The sequence below is a fragment of the Nomia melanderi genome, chromosome 2 (genome assembly GCF_051020985.1).
Source record: "Nomia melanderi isolate GNS246 chromosome 2, iyNomMela1, whole genome shotgun sequence".
Lineage (NCBI taxonomy): Eukaryota > Metazoa > Arthropoda > Insecta > Hymenoptera > Halictidae > Nomia > Nomia melanderi.
In genome coordinates, this window is record NC_135000.1 from 15,453,240 (window position 1) to 15,471,637 (window position 18,398).

Consider the following 18,398-nt stretch of genomic DNA (forward strand, 5'->3'; position numbering starts at 1 on the left):
AAAGTAATAAAAAATACGCACTAAAAGCTTTTTATGCGAGATTTAGTTTCCCAGAAAATCGAATTTTAAGATTCATTGCGTGCACATATAATTGCGCTAAAAAATAATTCACTGTATAATTTATGATATCTATTCTGCTCATAAACAATATAGAAACGATTTTTAAACTAGTAAAACACTATTCAGGACGAATTACGGAACGTTGAAATGAAAATAGAATTAATGAAGCACTTTCGGCTCAGTTTTCTTTTTATCACTTTTACTTTCATAGATTGATATGTTAAAAGCGTTATACAATAAATTTGACGAAGATATTTAAATAATTAATCCAGTTATGTATCATGATTATAATGATTTTGGGAAATTACATTTATAAAAGGTATTTAAAACAAATATGTTAATAATTTTGAAATTTTGTAGTACATACATATTATTTTCATGAAAAAAACATTTTTCTTCCTATATTTTCCTGTTTAAATATAATAAATAATCTTTTGTCTATAATTCTTTATATCTTCGAAAATAATGGAAATAATATATTAATAATCATTAGTATTAGTATGTTAATAGTATTAAGAATAAAAACATTTATTAATAAACACAACGATTGAAATAATTAATAAATCATAAAACTTGTTTCATTATATTTGATCGACTGGCAGCAATATGTTTAACGAGAAACAGAAAGAAAACGACTAAAGTGATTTAAATTCTGGAATTTTAGTTTTCTAGTTCTCGCTAGTCGATCGACGATACTGTTTCACTCGCTTTCAGACACGTACACTGCACGAACAGTTCACCAGGGACTAATCCTCTTACGCGATAGTATTGCCGTTGTAGCGGTGACATGGTCTAAGCGTTCGACGGCCGTATCGTGAAAAATGGGCGAAATAAAAGTTCACACGGAACGCCGGGAGCTTATATCGATATCCTTTTTACAGAATTGTATAGAGCATTCATGCAACTTTTGTCATAACGCGTTTTCATTGTAATTTGTGTTTTCACATAAAAGCGATTCAGGAATCATTCATTTTCGCGTTTATTAACACATTTGCATTATGCAATTTTTGCTAAAACTTTCGTATAAAAAATGGGGTATTTTAATGATATAAAAATATTTTAACATATATATATATATATTAGAACTGTGATAATTATTTTTGTAATTAATATATAATATAATACATAATTTAGTATCTTAACGCATTCGCACTGGGAAACGAGAATTTTTGTTTGCCGATGGCAACGCTTACTTAAAAAAAATGGAAATTCTCGTTTTCCGATGTGAATGTGTTACGAAAGTATTTCGATTTGTGGTACGACAAAGGCAATATAAATTTTTCAGTAAATTGCTTTTTAAATTTACGGTTAATATAAACTCACAATAAAATATACTTTAAACTGGAAATTTATGTCGAAGTTATTGAACACAATATTAATATGCTGCGCGTTAGTACAAAGTTTCATTAAAATTCGAATTTTCAGGTACAGAGAGGCTTGCTTTGTGAGCAATACGGCACCACGCGGTTCTGTATACTCTTCGTTGCACAAGAGATGAGCACAGAAAGAAAAGCGGGTCTAATTAGTCAGTTTCCAACTTTTCTCGTCTCATTATCGATACTAATATGCTATTCATCAATAAAGTTACGTGTAACCAATTAAAACTAAACAAAACACACAGCGAGACACCCCTGTTGGCTCTGTGTCGTTCCGGAGTTCATCTTCTGTGCAACGTGCAGTAGCTACCTCGTTCAGCGTGGCATCGTTATTCTTCGAGCCCTGTTCGCCGACTCCCCTCGGCCGATCATGAAGAACCGTCAATGTCATTAATATTTCACCGTGGATATTGCCATACTTAATAACCCTGACATAACGACCTCACTCTTTCTCGTACTAAATCAACACCGTTAACACTACCACCGGCACGCCTTCTCGACTCGAATTATTAGAACAAGTATAATAATTCCTCCGCGGCGAATGTCGTCAATAAAGACGGTAATTGAAGTTATGGCCGCGTCCTACATTGTTCGAAAGCATTTTCCCTCGTAAACACCGATTTCTTATGGAGCTCGTTAACAGGATTTGCTTAAGCAATCTGGATTTTGCTTTCAGATTTGTTGAAAGAAGAAATTGCTCCATTTATAGATCAACTGATTTTTAGAAATAAATGATTACTTGTAACTGCGGGTTCTTGAGTAAATATTAATTTATAGAAATGTAAAAGTTATTATGTGGGTGCTAATATAGTTAATTAATTAATTTTTATACTAATTTTATATAATAAATGATTAAATAATAAAATATATATAGAGATTAATATAGAAATTCGTATTATATAAATTAATAGATGTGTCTCATGTACAGGATTTATTTGATACCAGATAAAGTATACAAATAGAGTTTATTAATGATTTTATCCTATTTTGTTTTACACACTTTCACGCGGTGCGAATGCATGAAATACGTCACACAGTTATCAATAATAACAATTAATGGAATCTTTTAGCTGTATAAAAGTTTCATGAACGTATTAACAATTTTGCACGGTTCGCATTAATTTGAATAGAATTTAATTGCGCACTTTGCGTTCACAATGCAGTATTTTTAATATCATTTCATTGGTTTATGTTACGTAAATTGTTTATAACAGGTTTTGTTTTGGATGAATGGACAATAGGATACTATAAATATTCTTATTAAATGCATGGTAATTATCGTTCAATAATGATTGGTTAATTAGCTGTACTTATATTGTATTCCCAGTTGAATGAATCCAAACTTAATTAGCCGTTATCTATGTCCCGAATAAACAGAGCCCGTGCTTAAAACTAGCATTTATGAAAATGTTAATTTGAGAATACTCACTTTTCACGATATTGCGTCCTGTTAATACGCAAACCGTATAAATATTTAAATATTGATATTAGTATTTGGTATTGATGAATGTTCTAAATGCAACCAGTATGCATGTTTTGGAAACGTAAAACTGTTTCGGCAAAAGAATAATGGAGAACTAAATGATACAACTTAATATGAAGATTGAATTAAATATATCGCGTAAAACTTTATTTCCCAATAATCTAACAGTATTATTCTTTTAAGATCAAAATGATTCTTAATACTACTACAACCGAGCCTTTAACGTGATTAACACGTAATCCTTTTATAATCCTTATAAAAATTGTAACAATAGATTTTTCATCGTTTTCCTCGGAGAAAACAAAATTGTCTATAGTTGCGTCTCACTCCGTCGTATTCGTTCTCGCTTCCGTCCTTTGTTATTGCCGCACGCCAATAATGACCATGCGTCGAAAGCCGAGGTGGCCCGAGTATCGTGAGTGGAAGAGTCCCCTTGCCTCTGTGCACTTTTAACCTTTGGCACTCGAGAGGTGACTCTCAGTTACCACTTGATTTGATAAGTGAAACTATAATATTTGATATTTAATATTGAACTGTGTATAATGTATCGGTGTGTGAAATATTGGGATTAAAAAAGCTTTGTTTCTAAATTTACTTGTGATTTTTCTTTGAGTTAATTTAAAAAAATATCGTCTTTGTCTAGTTAGAAAATGTTAGGTATTTTTAACGAAATATTTCCGAGTGCAGGTGGTTAAACCTATGATCGCCTTGTCTAACGTGAGAGCAGAACTATACAATTTACTGCTACAAAGATCAACGTCCGACTCTCTCTGCGCACAGATTCTCTTTCCGACATTCGTACTAAAAAATTATTCTCTCCTCCACAATCATTCTTCTCACTCGTACTCTTAACAAACTCTGAAACACACCCCTTCAAAGCCGAACTGAAAACCTTGGGCCTGCGATGTTATGCAGGCCACTTTTCCTCGACCGTTAGGCTTTACGTATAAAAGTTACAAATAGTTCACATGGTACGTATGCTTCTGTTTCGTAGAACATTTCCAGTAGCAGTTTTCTGTGGATATAAATATATAAATATATGAATGGAAGTTTTCATTTATCGTATCTTTTCTCCTGTACAGCTATTTAATCTTAGCTTGATATTTGTCACAGTAACACGCAACTAACCACACAACTAACGTGTTGCTATACTTAGAAAAATTGGTTTCTGAATGGCATATCTTAAATTCTTCATAAGAAAAATTTCATTACTAGGTAAACTATCCCAGACATTGAATTATACTGATCACCATTTAATCTCCAATTAATTTATGTAAATACATTCACAAATATCCGTAAACATTCGCTGACACTCATTTTCGCATTAATACTTCTCAAAAATATCCTAAACTATGTTAAAAAATCCTAGATACTGCAATACATATTCAGAGACGAAGCGGTTAAAGCAACGCCTACTATTCATCTCACAACGCGCAACACAATCCCCAACCGCCATCGATCGACGAATAAAATCAATCTCCGAATATCTCTTTGCTCTGTATTCTCTCAGAATAGAAATATAATTTCCCAGCGTCAGAGGAGCCAATTCATCCAAACACCGTGTGTCTGCGCTAAAGCCCCGCTCACAATTCTACACGGAGGCAGTTGATTTCGCGTAATTGAATTGCATCGGTTGTACGGTCGGCATGCATTAATTAACGCGGCCCGATCGAATAAGTTAATTAGGGGTTGCCAGTTCTTTTCATTTCCGCCGAATCGAGAGTTCCTTTCTCCCACTGTTCCTTTCCTGCGCTCTTGCACCCTCGCCCCGCCTTTACTCGCCCCTCTCCTCGCCAATATTCCCGCCGGCCGCACTATTCGACTCCGTTCTTTCTTCTTTTTCCCCTTTTTCCTCCCCCCCCCCTCCGTCTTACCAGCGAGCACTTCCGCGAGAGCTTTCAGCGCGACCTGTAACCAGAGCAACCCTCGGTATTTCGCATAATTAATGAAATCGATCGTCGTTCGAGGAAGGCGAACTTCATTATATAACCTCCACTACTTAATTACAAGCCGCTCCCATTCTACGTCGATCGCGTCGCTTCGGTCCCGTCTCGTTCCCGAAGACCGTCCCCCACCCCGTCGTTTATGTGCACCAGCATTATCGTGTAAAATCGTTTATTTACCTATCCACCGGCGCTCTCGCGTTGTTAATTACTCCTCCGATACGCGTGTCCGGCTCGATCGTTGACGGAAATAACTGGGTAGGTTCACGTGATTTCTTTTGTAGCTTCTTTTTGATCGGTGATCGATGGACTCCGGCGTTTATTGTACAGTAATTTGAATTTCGTTTGTGTTCTTTTTTCGTTGCAGGGAGAATTATGTACTGAATGTACTGTAAATGATGTGGTTTCTTTTGTACGTTTTTATTTATACGAATTGGGGTAAATGAAATTCTTTTTATTTATAATATATTTTTTTTGTCATTTACTATATTACTCCATGTTTTGACATTTTTTATACTGTCTAAAAGTACCAGCCCATCGGTTCGTAGAATCAAGTGAAGTTTATTTATTCGTCTTCCTTCTAATTATTTATTTTTATTCTTGTTATTGCCTGTTTAGAAATGGGAGAATAAAATGATCGCGCTATTTAGTATTTTTTATGTGAAAGTATGAAAGCGTAATTTAGTTTCTGAGCTGAAACGAAGAAAACGCGATCGCGTTTGCTTGGCATTTATCGACCGGGTTTTTGGAAGGACCTGTGGCTCTCAAAACGTTAATGCCACCTGTTTAAAATTCATTTGTTCCTAACGAAAAATACGGTACATGTGATTGAAAAGAATTATTCATGGGATGAACGATATATAAATGTTAACAGTGTATCCAGTAGACTGGCGTTTATTGACAATTTATGGAAACACTGTGTAAAAATATTTTTTATTTTTGTTTAGTGTATGTAAAATTTTATTTTCATTTATTTAGACCTTTACTGCCAGATACAGATGGAGAACTATCGTTATAAGGAGTTTTATGATGTTAAACATTAATAAAAATGGTGCAACAGTGCTAACTTTAATTTGACTTCTTGACTGATTTAATTTAAGTATTTACTCGATCTTTCGTTTCATTTGAGACATTTCTATACTTCATAAAGAAATGGATATAACAATTTAATTATATTTATTGACAGATATGATATAATTTTATGACAATTTATTTCTGTATTCGAAAAGTATTATGTATTACTTTTATCTTTATTTCTTTTATTGTTTACATTCATTCGTTCGGTATAAATAATGTGAATCTTTATTCGTTATTTTTGAAAAAGTTAATAGTTCCATCACAAACAGGATATTGAAAACTTTATTTAAAATTTAAAAGACTGTTCTCAGGTTTTGATATTACAAATCAAAAATTTTAAGTTTGAGATAAAAAAGTAGAGTTAATGATGAAATGAAATAATGTTTGGAATGTTAATTGACATCACGCAGCAAATCTAAAAATTCCGCTGTACTATAATTCTACCCAAATGCATTTCGTTAATTCCGTTGAAATCAACCTCGCTGAAATTTATTAGAATTAAAATTTCGAATACAAATATTCCCATTTGACTAACGTTTGAATTACAATCCCTTTTCGTCTACAATATCTAAAAATTAGGTTTCTCTTCTATAGGAAAATGTTAATAATAGTACATGGAATAGAACCGTACAATGAAAATTCACTTTCAAACGATTAAAACTAAAATAATAATATATTTTCTAATATTAAATATAATTACAAGTTATATTTAAAGTCTGCTACGAAAAATATGAACATTTAAAAAAATGTTCTATTATCTCCCAAACGATTAACGAATAAATGACGAAGTTCATTACCTCTTATCTTACGGTTTCATTTAACAGTGACCCTCATGTATATTGATTTTCGTGCTTCATTGGAAAAAAAGGAATTCTATGTTTGTTACAGGTTCAAGTTTCTAATTCTCTATTCAGTATTGAGCAGAAGAAAATGTTGTTTCATTTTGACTAAAAAAAGATGTATAAAATCCATTTCTATTCAATTTAGTTTGAAATTCGATTCGACCTGAAACTCGATAAGAGAAGATGTTAACGATACTGGAGAGTATATAATAGACTATATACTAGTATATAATAGAACAATTGTAAGTGACTTAATTTGTAGACTGCACTCACCGAAGTTGCTTTAGTTTCCATAACTTTGTGAGAAATAAAATGAATTCTATATTCATTGGAATGATGTATTTACTTTGAAAGTTTAACATTCATAACGATAAAATAGCATTTGACTGGAATATATTATAATATATTGATTTAGAATTATTATTCATGTTTATTAGAATATTATAATGTTTTGAGGAAGAAGTTAATTGTGATTTATCTTATAAGTTATAGAAGTTCACGAAAACCATATACATGACCAGACAGTTATTTAAACAATTTCATCTTCAGTAAAAAATTCAGTACATGATTAATTTCGTTTCTATAGACAATTTTGTACTAGATATTTTTTATTTCCTATTATCTTATTCTATAGTAACAGTAGATGGAACTGATCTAATAATAATATTAAAACTGTAGGCATTTAGATATAAAAAACCGTGGTGCGAGCCTACCCTAGCAGCAATAAAGCCCAGGGACCCATTGCTTGTCGTTTTTAGTTAATCCGTGGATTGAGCCCAAGGTAGGCAATAGCTACGAATTTTATACCTATATGTAATTTAAAGTCGAGGCGATCCTCGGGGCTATTGCTGTTATGGTCGTTAGAAATTTCCGATTCTTCGGTTAACGGAACCAACCGACAGACCACTGGCGGGGAAGTAGGGTTTTCTCAATTTTTGGGAAAAACCAACCCTACCCACGCGTCCGTCACTCCCCCGCCACTAGCGAAGAGATATATATTGTACGCCGACCAACCGGCATTATTCATTGCACATTCAGAAATTGAAAAGATTAGATTGAGAAACCGTAGACTGTGTCACATATTTCGCGCTCCCCAAAATACATCCTCCGAATCCCCAACGCCCTGATTCGGTTTCCTTCCTACAATACTAGGGATTAATAATGAAAGTAATATTAATACTGGGGTTGCGGTTATTATTATCTGATAATTAAATTGCAGCTGTTTACGCAAATTCTAACATTTACAACCCTATATCAAGAATGTATAGAAATTTTCCAATTTCGTATTCCTATGGTAATGCTTTTGATATATAAAAAGTAATTAAAAAATCTTAATTGAAAATAATGTACAAATTTATTCAATTTTATTAATCTTTGTGTTTTACTATTTCCTTTAAGTTTTCATGAATTATAAATACATAAACATTCACAATTTGTTCACCAAAGATCAGTTTACCTTAAAATTATGAATACGTTTAGTTATATAAATAAATATGTTTTGCATAGGAGATGTGTATAACAAATGGATTAAACATTTCAAATCGCATCGACCTCTTGATCTTTAAAAACTGTATACAGAATTTTTTCCAATATGTGAATAGATCTACCGTTTCAATAAAGTATAATTGATTTCTATAAGGAAATAGAAGTTCTATGCAATTTATAATTAAAAAATCATGTTATACAAATAAATAGAATGATCGGCAACAGGTGGGTGAAAATTTAAGAGTAAAAAAGTTGTGCACCAATTTCATATTCAAGTTATTAACGAATAAAATCCATCAATATCAACGAGTGAGGTGATTTTTTGTTTTTGTCTCTTCCACGACACGTCACTCGCTTGTACCGATCTGCCATACGCGCGTCGTTATTGACGGGTTGTCATATTTCACAGAGATTTTTTATAGCTAATGACATGAAAGCGAAAATAAAACCATAGTATTTGTATTCTCGAATATCGTCTTATATTGTTATGTAGAATCATTTCTTTGATATTTTACAGTTATTGTCGAAAGTTTCGTATATTTTTAAAACTGTTGTTTCTCCATTAAATAAAAATTATTCAACACGTTCACGCCAGCGTGTACCATTAATGACTCACATTTTTATGTTACATTAGACGGCGTATACCATCATGTTCATTAAATTGGTTCAATATTTTCAAAAATTTTCAGAATTCCACCGCCAGATGGAAAAAAATGTGAATTACAGCGTGAACATGTTAAATTCTAATAATTTCTTTTTATACTGTCATGTAGAATCACATTAAAAATTAATTTTTTTATATTTCGATTAATTGTGATCGAAATAAAGATATTAGCAATTTTTTTTTTAATATAATTTCTTCCTATTTTCATTACATTTTGCGCATTTTATTACAACGTCAATTATTGATCATATTTAATTACACATGTTATACATTCCGAATAAATTATTTTTTAATAGTGCGATGTTCAAATGATACGTATAATAAAAAAAAATGGAAAAGAAAAAGAGTCGATGATTCTTTTATAACCAAAGCAACAAAATATATTAAATATTATATTTTTGTTATCTTTTATGACAGGCAGGTCACTTTTAATTTTTTAAATGCTCGTAATAAGATATATTATATTATATTATATAAACAAATATAAACATTCATAGATATCTAATAATATGGAAGTTTCTTTTATTCTTAAAAATGAAGATAAACAAAACTGTTTTTAATCTAACATATATTCTTCTCCGTTATCTAAAAATTATTTCTCTATACATCATAATTACTTTAAAAAAAGTTTTGTTTATCTTTATTTCTAAGGATAAAAGAAATATAAAACACCGCATTATTTATGGGATGAGCGAATATTTACATAAAACAATCTTTTTTGCTTATACATTATTATGTATAATATTTATATAAATAAAAGAAATATTTTCAATACTTCGTAACACAACAAGTACATAGAATATATGCTTTCTATAGTTGTTATTAATTACCGCTTTTTCTTGTATTTACCACTTCCGAGAGAAACACTAGGCAGTAATAGCGCGAATACTGTGCATTTAAATGTGTCAGTTTTGTGTGTCGCGATCTTATCTTGGTTACTGTGGTTTGCTCCTTACGATTGAAGTCTCGGTTGGTTCCGAAGTCATAAAAATGGGGTATTGATTTGCGGCGAACGGCTGAGTTTTCTACTACTGTTCTTCATGAAAACACCCGATCCAATGGCGGCCATATCTATTCACTAAAATCCCAGGTGCACTGATTCTGTGGATTTTACTGCGCTCCGAGAGACACGCGCTGCTTTTTCGAACGTCTAGGCAAACGACCTATTCGAGTGTGTTCATCTCATTGATATGCGTAAGCTGCTGTCTGTCCTAAATCCGTACCGCTAACAAGGCAAACTCCGCAACCCAAATATTCCAATTTTTTTTCAGATCCTGCTGGTTTGCAGCGGGTCTCATTAGGAGTATCAGGCCACTTTGTTGTTTTCCTTGCTTTTTTGATTTTTCAGGATAAAAACCATGAGCTTCAGGGTAAAAAATATTTTTGAAATATCCAATCATCTTTTTCATCATATTTATTTCTTTTTGCTTCCGTTGATTTCTATGAAATCGAATGTTCTCATTCGATAACTTCTTTTCGGGAATATCTAAACTAAAGAATTGCTATGTAGAATACATTGAATCTGTTTTTACTATCTCAATTGAATTGTATAATTGAAAGAACATTTTTTTATCGTAAAAAATAAGTTTAACGTGCAAAATAGAATGCATTACTTGGAACGTATATTTTAAGAGAATACGCGTTTGTAAAATTGGAAATATGTATAGTAGGCATGCATTTGGCTAGTTGCCAACAGAACATATTCGAAGTAGAATTTTTCAAAAGCGAGGTATAAAATAAATAAGTTTATTTTACATTTTTCTGTCCTCTTCGTATGTAAAATATTCTCTTGCCGATACTACCAACTGCGTGTAGTCAAAAGTTAGCCAAAAGCATGAATGCTTGCCAAATACTCAGTCTTGACTATCTCGATATCATGGCTTTCAACAGTTTCAAATATAAAAATTTGTTCCCATGTCTTCGAGTTACGTTTTTCATGTAGAATTACATCCTTCTGAGTTCAATCAATAATTGTGAGGTACTTTGTAGAGAAAAAATGTCACTTTGATTATTAGTTTATAATAGGTTGCCTCACGAGCTTCTTTTACTCTTTGCTTGAATTGTTCAGTCTGATAGACGTTTAAGAGAAAAAAGACAAAAGTGAAAGACAATCGATAAGAATATATACAAAGAAACTTCTGGAACAGCAAAAATAAAAATTTGTTAAATTAATCATGATACAAAACATGTTTTTAAAAAGGAATAATCTATATATTAAATTGAATATTTTTGAAAACGATTGCAATAGTTATATTTTTGTTAACGAACATTAACATATTAATTAATAAACATTTAATTTATATATTATAATACGTTCAATATTCATTGTTGTAATGAACATGTTTATAATAAGCACAATAAGCTTGTAACGTAAATAATATTGACTATAAACATATAAATATGTTCTGGTTTAATAAAAAACTTCATTTATGATTCATTCCAGATACGTATAACTGTGATTAGCAAGAAACCAGGTGTAGTTTAATTCGCATTGGTCGAAATCTATCAATATTTTCAAAATATTCCTCGTTCATAAACGGTCTAACATGACGTCGCATATGTCCCTTTATACAAGGCTTGCCCAATTTGCTTCTCAAGACAATTGTAAATATGGCTCAACAAAAAATCACAATCTTATAAACCTTATGAAATTGCGACTAAAAGACTCATTAACAATACTACAAATACAAATGAAACATACTATTAATTTGGTTACCAGAAAAAAGCGGGCATGAAAAATGCGCACATGTACGAAAACGCACAGGAAGAAAGTGCATATCTATTGAATTATTGAAAAAGATATTTAGTTATTGTTAAACCATTATTTATTATAAGCAAGTTGAACTGGTAATTTATTATAAGTAGTAACGGCTGCTGCTACTGTGCATCCAGAAGATTTTTATTTATATAATGAAGATTCCATGTGCGTTTTTCGTGTGCATTTTCGTACAGGTGCCATTCTTCTGTACGCATTTTCCGTGTGCGCTTTTTTCATGTAACCTATTAATTTATATGCGGCCCATAACAACCCGTCACCTTCGAATGATTTCCAGGGAATTAAAAGGTTGGACACTCTTGCTCTACACCGAAAAGGTTGCGCGTCACTGGCATGGATATTGTGAGGCCGAGCGAGTTCGAGGGAATTCGTCAAACTCGAAAAGCGGATCTTCGTCGCATAAAGGGGTCGCATTTGAATATAGCCGTCTATCCGTGTGTGGCGCGTCTACGATGGATGCGCCGGCGACCGATGACCCTCTATATTCCCTCTTCCCTTCGCGCTTTTAGTAGCCACGTAAATGGCACTAAACTTAGTTCCAGCTAGTTCCTCGCCGAGTTTCAGCTAAGAGGAGGTTATGGGGTGGCTTTTCGGGGGCGGACGGTGGAGGTCGAGGAACCCGGTTGTAACTTGTAGAAGAGCGGTAACTGGAACGGCCAACATCCTTCCTCAAACGTTTCCTGTCGAATAGCCAGCAAGCTTGCCCAGGCGCGCCATTTTTGTCATGAAAATAGACGATTCATGCGCTGAACCCCACCAGATCTAGCTGAATCCTAGATCCCCACTGCGAAGGAGTTCTGTTTTTCCTTCGGATTTCTTTGAAGTTTGTTCTAGAGGAACCGAGCGTTTAATGCTGCCGGTTGTTTGGAGAGGAGACATCCGAATTCGCGTCGAGGAACGTAGAGCCGCGGGGACAGATATTTCCCGCTGATATTTGCATAATTTTGTTTCCTTTACTCGCGGGATAAGTTACCTTTGAAGGCGTCTTCGGTAGTTCTCGGATCGTTCACAATTGCCAAGGGAGTAATTGCCCCTTGCGGTGCTGGTGATTTATTCGTTTGTAGCTTTTTTAGACAAATTATGTGGCTGTGTGCATCGTTATGAAAGTATGGGGATTGTTAATTGTGGTAAATATGAAAAGTTGTGAAATAGTTAACGAACTTAGTTTTTATGTATTTTATTTTATATTCGTTGGAAAAAATATGAGACCAAGAATTTATTAAATATTTCATCCATAATAATAAAGAATAATTATATTCTCTTTTTATTTTGCATATGTATATTTTTTTTTAACAGTGTTTAAATATTTTACCATTCTAACTACTAGTTTCTTCAATATTACAAAGTCACTACTATTCTACCCTTCCGTAGAAGTTTCTACAAATGTTTTTCTGGCTTTAGGAGTTTCTATGGATTTGTATGTTTAAATGATTTCACGGTTTCTCTATGGACTTGAAGTTGGAATACTGGTGTTTATTTTTGGTCCCTTTAACAGCAGTATTTTTCTGTAACTTTTTCAGATAACTTTTACTTAATTTAGCTGTGTGTTTGATATCGTTGCTCTGTATTAAGTTGAATTGTATCTTTTTACGTGGTATATGAAAGAAATGGTACTAAAAAAATAGAGGAGTAGATGAAAGCCACAAATTCGGGGAGATAAAATTTATTAGTAAACATTATTTAACAACAATAATTCACATTGTATATTACAACTCCATTAAAATTGTTGAAGTTACATTTTTAAAATATAAGGCCTTTAGAATTCGTAGTTTAATTTTCAGAATAGTATCACCATTTTTTAAAGAAAAAATGATTTTCATTTTCTTCATAAAGCCACAAGATTTTTTCGATAAATTAGTATTTCTTCCTTCGTGAGTATTTACAACCAGGTAACAGAGAGGAAAAGATGAAAACACAAAAACACAAGAAGCTCTTAGTGATGTGTAGATACAGTAGACTCTAATTAATAGTTTGCTGACTAGTCACGAGTTAACTCGTATTTTGATGACCCGAACTGTCCACGAATTAAGTTATATTTCGCTTTATTAACTTTTATCTGAAGGTGATACAGACCTTTATAAAAGTTTTTTAGATCGTATCTATTAGATTAAATTGTTTTCATCATTTCAACATGTACTATGTAAGTGAAGTATGTACGTCGAAATTTAAGGGAGTAACTTGTAGCTAATATTACCGGTCAGCAAGGTGTTAAATACTAAGATTGGTTCTCTGGTTGCATTTCATAATCAGTAACCGAAATACGCAAATTCATTAAGTCGAAAGTAACGTACGAAAGAAAGGAAAAAAAAGAAAATTTTGTTTCTACGTTGGCTTCAAGTTTTTTAATCAAGTTTCTATCACAAGTTACGGAATTCGGTATTCTGCTAGACATAATTTCGATGACGTTGCCTACACGTGTTAAAGTTCGACCGCAATATCGACCGGAAAATGGAATCCTCTTGAAGTAAGGGATTTGCTTATTCTATACGCTTATTAAACACTCACGTTCCGCCGCATCCGAGTTTTGATTGCTTATCCACCTTCTAGTAATATGGAGAGTTATATGTTGAAGTGGCGAAGCTATTATGATTAATACTCTGATGAGATTCAACCAGTGAAGCACTAATTAAATTCATAGTTACAATGTCTTATTGTTAAATGCATAAATCGATAATTTTAGTATTAAAATAGATTAACAATATTCTTGTTTTGGTTGAACGATTGTTTTTCAGTGAGAATAAAAATTGCAGATTTTTAGAAACATTTAGTGACAATTTTTAATAGCTTTCATTACTTATTACTTTTGTAGATATTTTTTCCAAGTAAAAAGAATTTGAAATTTGTTGTTTGTTCTTAAGTATCATGCAATATGGTGTAATGGAGAGAAAGCTTCTAACTTATTAGGCATTAATATTTTAATTTGTGTTAGAAAAAATGTAATTTGTTGGAATGAGTCACTAAATAGTTAAAAATAAATATACAATTACTAAATTCTCAAATGGTTTACTCGAATACTTTGGACCATGTCTTGTGTAGCTATAATCAATATATAATTTTATTGGTCACTGCTATGTATTACTTTATTTTAAACACTACAGTATCATTGAAAATAACAAAATAGTTTTTCCAATTATTTTTATATCGCTGAAACTGATGTTACAAGCAATTTTCCGAAACTTCGTGTTTAAACTTTCGATGCTATTCTGAATGAAGGTTTGTACGTCATTCCAGTAAATCCGTACAAGTTCAACAAGTTTACTCGTTAAAACTGTTTTATTTCGTGAACGTTCAATTCTATTCGGTTTTCAACCTTTTGCAGAATTATTTTGATCTTAGATATGGTGTATCATCCACTTAAATTTGTTTCGTTTCTTTAATAATATAAAAACTTTTAATAATAAATTTTCCTTAATAAACAGAGAGTTCAATTAATTTTCCAGCTACTTCTCCCTGTATTTTTTTTTTCGTTAAGATGATAGTACGAAGTTACTCCGTAGTACTACGACAGTACCTAGGAACTACTACGAATGCTAAAAGGATTGGCTGGTTTTTATGTCAGAACATTAGCACGACACAACTGTGAACCACTCGACAGACCTACCAAATTGCTTGGATCGATGATGATTTTCGTAGAAACTGAAAATGTGCACGAGTACTTCAGAAAATAATTAAATTTATGTGGGAATTAAATATTTCATTATTTGTTATAATTAAATTACTTGACCTTCGGTCGAAAAATTGTTTGTCTATTGTATACTGAGAGTTTGTAATGACGGACTAGTAGAATTCATTGTATTATGTAATAGAATGGTTTTAAATTGATTTTAAGCTGACTATAAACTAGCTTCAACACATTATTTTATGATTCCTTTCTTGATTAGACTCAAGGTTAGTTTATTATTAATAATTTGCCAGTTATTATAGAAGTTTTTTCAATACTAAATACTAATAAGAGAACAAAGAATATTTTTATTATAGTCGATATGAAATTAATACTCACATAATATTGACATAGATAAAACTTCAATAATATTCTTATCTATGAAATTTGATATGAAGTCTTCATTACGAGCTTGATTCGATATTATAAGACAAGGAATTAAACAGTCTTTACAATTGGTTTTAGGATGGCTTTAAATTGGCTTTAGACTGGGTTTAAACTAGCTCTAAACTGATTGTAAACTGGCCCTCGTAACAATGGTTTCCGCTGTTTATGTGCTCGATTTGGTGGCTATGATTTTAGTTTATTAGCTACACAGCATTTAATTGGTTATGTTGACTAATGATGTGTATTTAGATTCAAATTTTTTCTTTCTAAATCCGCATTGATAGTCTTAGTTAGGTCGCTTAAAAGTTTATAATAATTCAGTTTATTTATTATTGAAAATATTCGTTTTAAAAACCAATTAGTAGTTTAACAAAATGCATCATTATAACTTCATCAATTCTTTCGAATGTCAGTATTAGATATGCTTTATAATCTCAATCTACGAAAACATGTAAAGACATCAAATTTTTGAAACTTCTAAATGGTAATACTCTCTTAACTATAGATAGAAATTTATTGGAAATTACAAATATTCTAATGAAATTTACAATATATATATATATATACATATTGTAAATTTATATATATATATATATATATATATTTATATATTTATATATATTATATTTAAATATATAAATAAAAATATATAAATTAAATATATAGTAAATATATATATATATTTAATTACTTCTTTAAATATAATATAGATATTATAAATTGTAACTATTATAATACTTATATAAATAAACTATTATATAAATATTTATTTGAACACATATTATAATAGTTACAATTTATATATTCATTATTTTATTTATTTATGCACAGAAATTTTGTAACGCAAAAATTGTAGCTTACATCGAGCACCAGTCGATTAGCAAAATAAGCACTAACATATTGTTCTGTTAAAATGAAATGGCTACCATTCTTCGTTACATTCAGAAAAGTAAATATTCATATTGTTCTAGAAGCGATACAAGAGCGAATAATAACCAACGCTTCGCATCCTCATAAACCATCGTTTCTCATCTCCACAAAAAATTTCGGTCACTGGTATTCGTCCAATTCTTCGATTGTCGATCCTTCGAAACGTGAGTGGTGGAAATTTCGACTGATCGGCACCTCACGACGAACATTCACGGAGTAAACTTTCGACAAGCTCCAACAGACGTTTACACGGAACAAGTATTCGAATGTTTCGAGATGACAACGATACTTGAACGATACTCTTCTTCACATTCCACGAAAAAACAGCATCTTTTGTTGTATCATGCGAGAAACGGAATCTCGGTCGTATAACAGTTAACAAGCATTCGTGCGGAGTCAAGCATTCGTGACATAAATTGTGAGACACAAATCATCAAGCGTCACTTGCTCCCCATTCGAATCAGTCACTTGAAATTAATTAAAATAATCTTCGACTGGAATAATTAGAAAATAAGTATTCATGATTTTAAGGAAATCATAGAAGAATGTGGTTAAAGAATTGATTTCCTGATGTACTGATAGAATGATCTATTGTCAGAAATGATGCCTTTCGTTTTTATCAGACTATCCGAATTGGTGCCACTTATTGTGAAATTTACTCATTTCTAAAGAATTTTTAAAATTTGCAAAATTGGTTTCGAATGTTATTGCGTATACCCTTATTGATAATAACGAAGAAATTAAATACTTGTGAAAAATATAATATGTGTTACACGTACTTTCGTACCTATAATTAATTATGAATATACATATTTCTTGTTGTAGTTATATTTGAAGTTTAAGCTATATATATATTTCTTCAACTCTGTTTCAATAATTTTCTACATTATTCTAGAATTCCCAACAAATAATTGATGAAAAGGAAATTTATGATTGATAACAAATCATCATAATGCGAATTACAACTTAATATAATCATTTCATTTATTTATTGCTTAATGTATTGTACACTCAAGTATTAACAGGTTGATCGCCACTGTGGTCACTGATGATCGGACCGTCAAAATTATAAAACAATTACAAGAAGGAAACTGATGACGAATTAAAAAACAAAACCATTAATAAATAATTCTAATACCATTTGCCTTTGTTATGGTATGATAAATAATATTATTCTAAATTCTTGTGAGGGTCAACGTGTTAATACTAAAACTACCGAGTTAAATTGACTTATTGAAATTCCTCTATAGGAACTTTAAAAGTGCATCTATTAAGATTTTAATTGATTTAAAATTCAATTTGCATATTGCTAAATCAATTTCTTTAACAATTTCTCAGAGAATTATCTGATATTTTTTTAATAATTGTAAAAAGAAGTAATAAGGAATGGGTCATTTTGACCTATCTGGTAGTTTTAGTGTTAAAAAATAAGAATATATGATTTTCGAATATCCAAAAAACCACGTACCAATCACCTACATTTGCGACTGTTTATCAGCTACCATCAGTGACACACTTGGTTTTCTCGAGTCAACACTCGCACGCATTATCAACAGTGTTGTTTACCTACAGTATAAAGGATCACGTAGCTCATAATACAAGGATCGCGCGGAATTAAATTAAATAAATCAACAAGCAGCAGGATGTTGCATAATCTGGATTAAAAGTAAACAACCGAGGTAAATATCGATGGGTCTCAGGCAAATCCATATTG

General features: G+C 31.6%; 1 protein-coding gene across 2 annotated transcripts in view; it reads right to left on the reverse strand.

The window, feature by feature from the left end:
* The window catches only part of Nha1 (Na[+]/H[+] hydrogen antiporter 1), a 235,547-nt gene that overhangs the window by 5,676 nt on the left and 211,473 nt on the right, over positions 1-18,398 (reverse strand). The gene's annotated exons all lie outside the window — the stretch shown is intronic.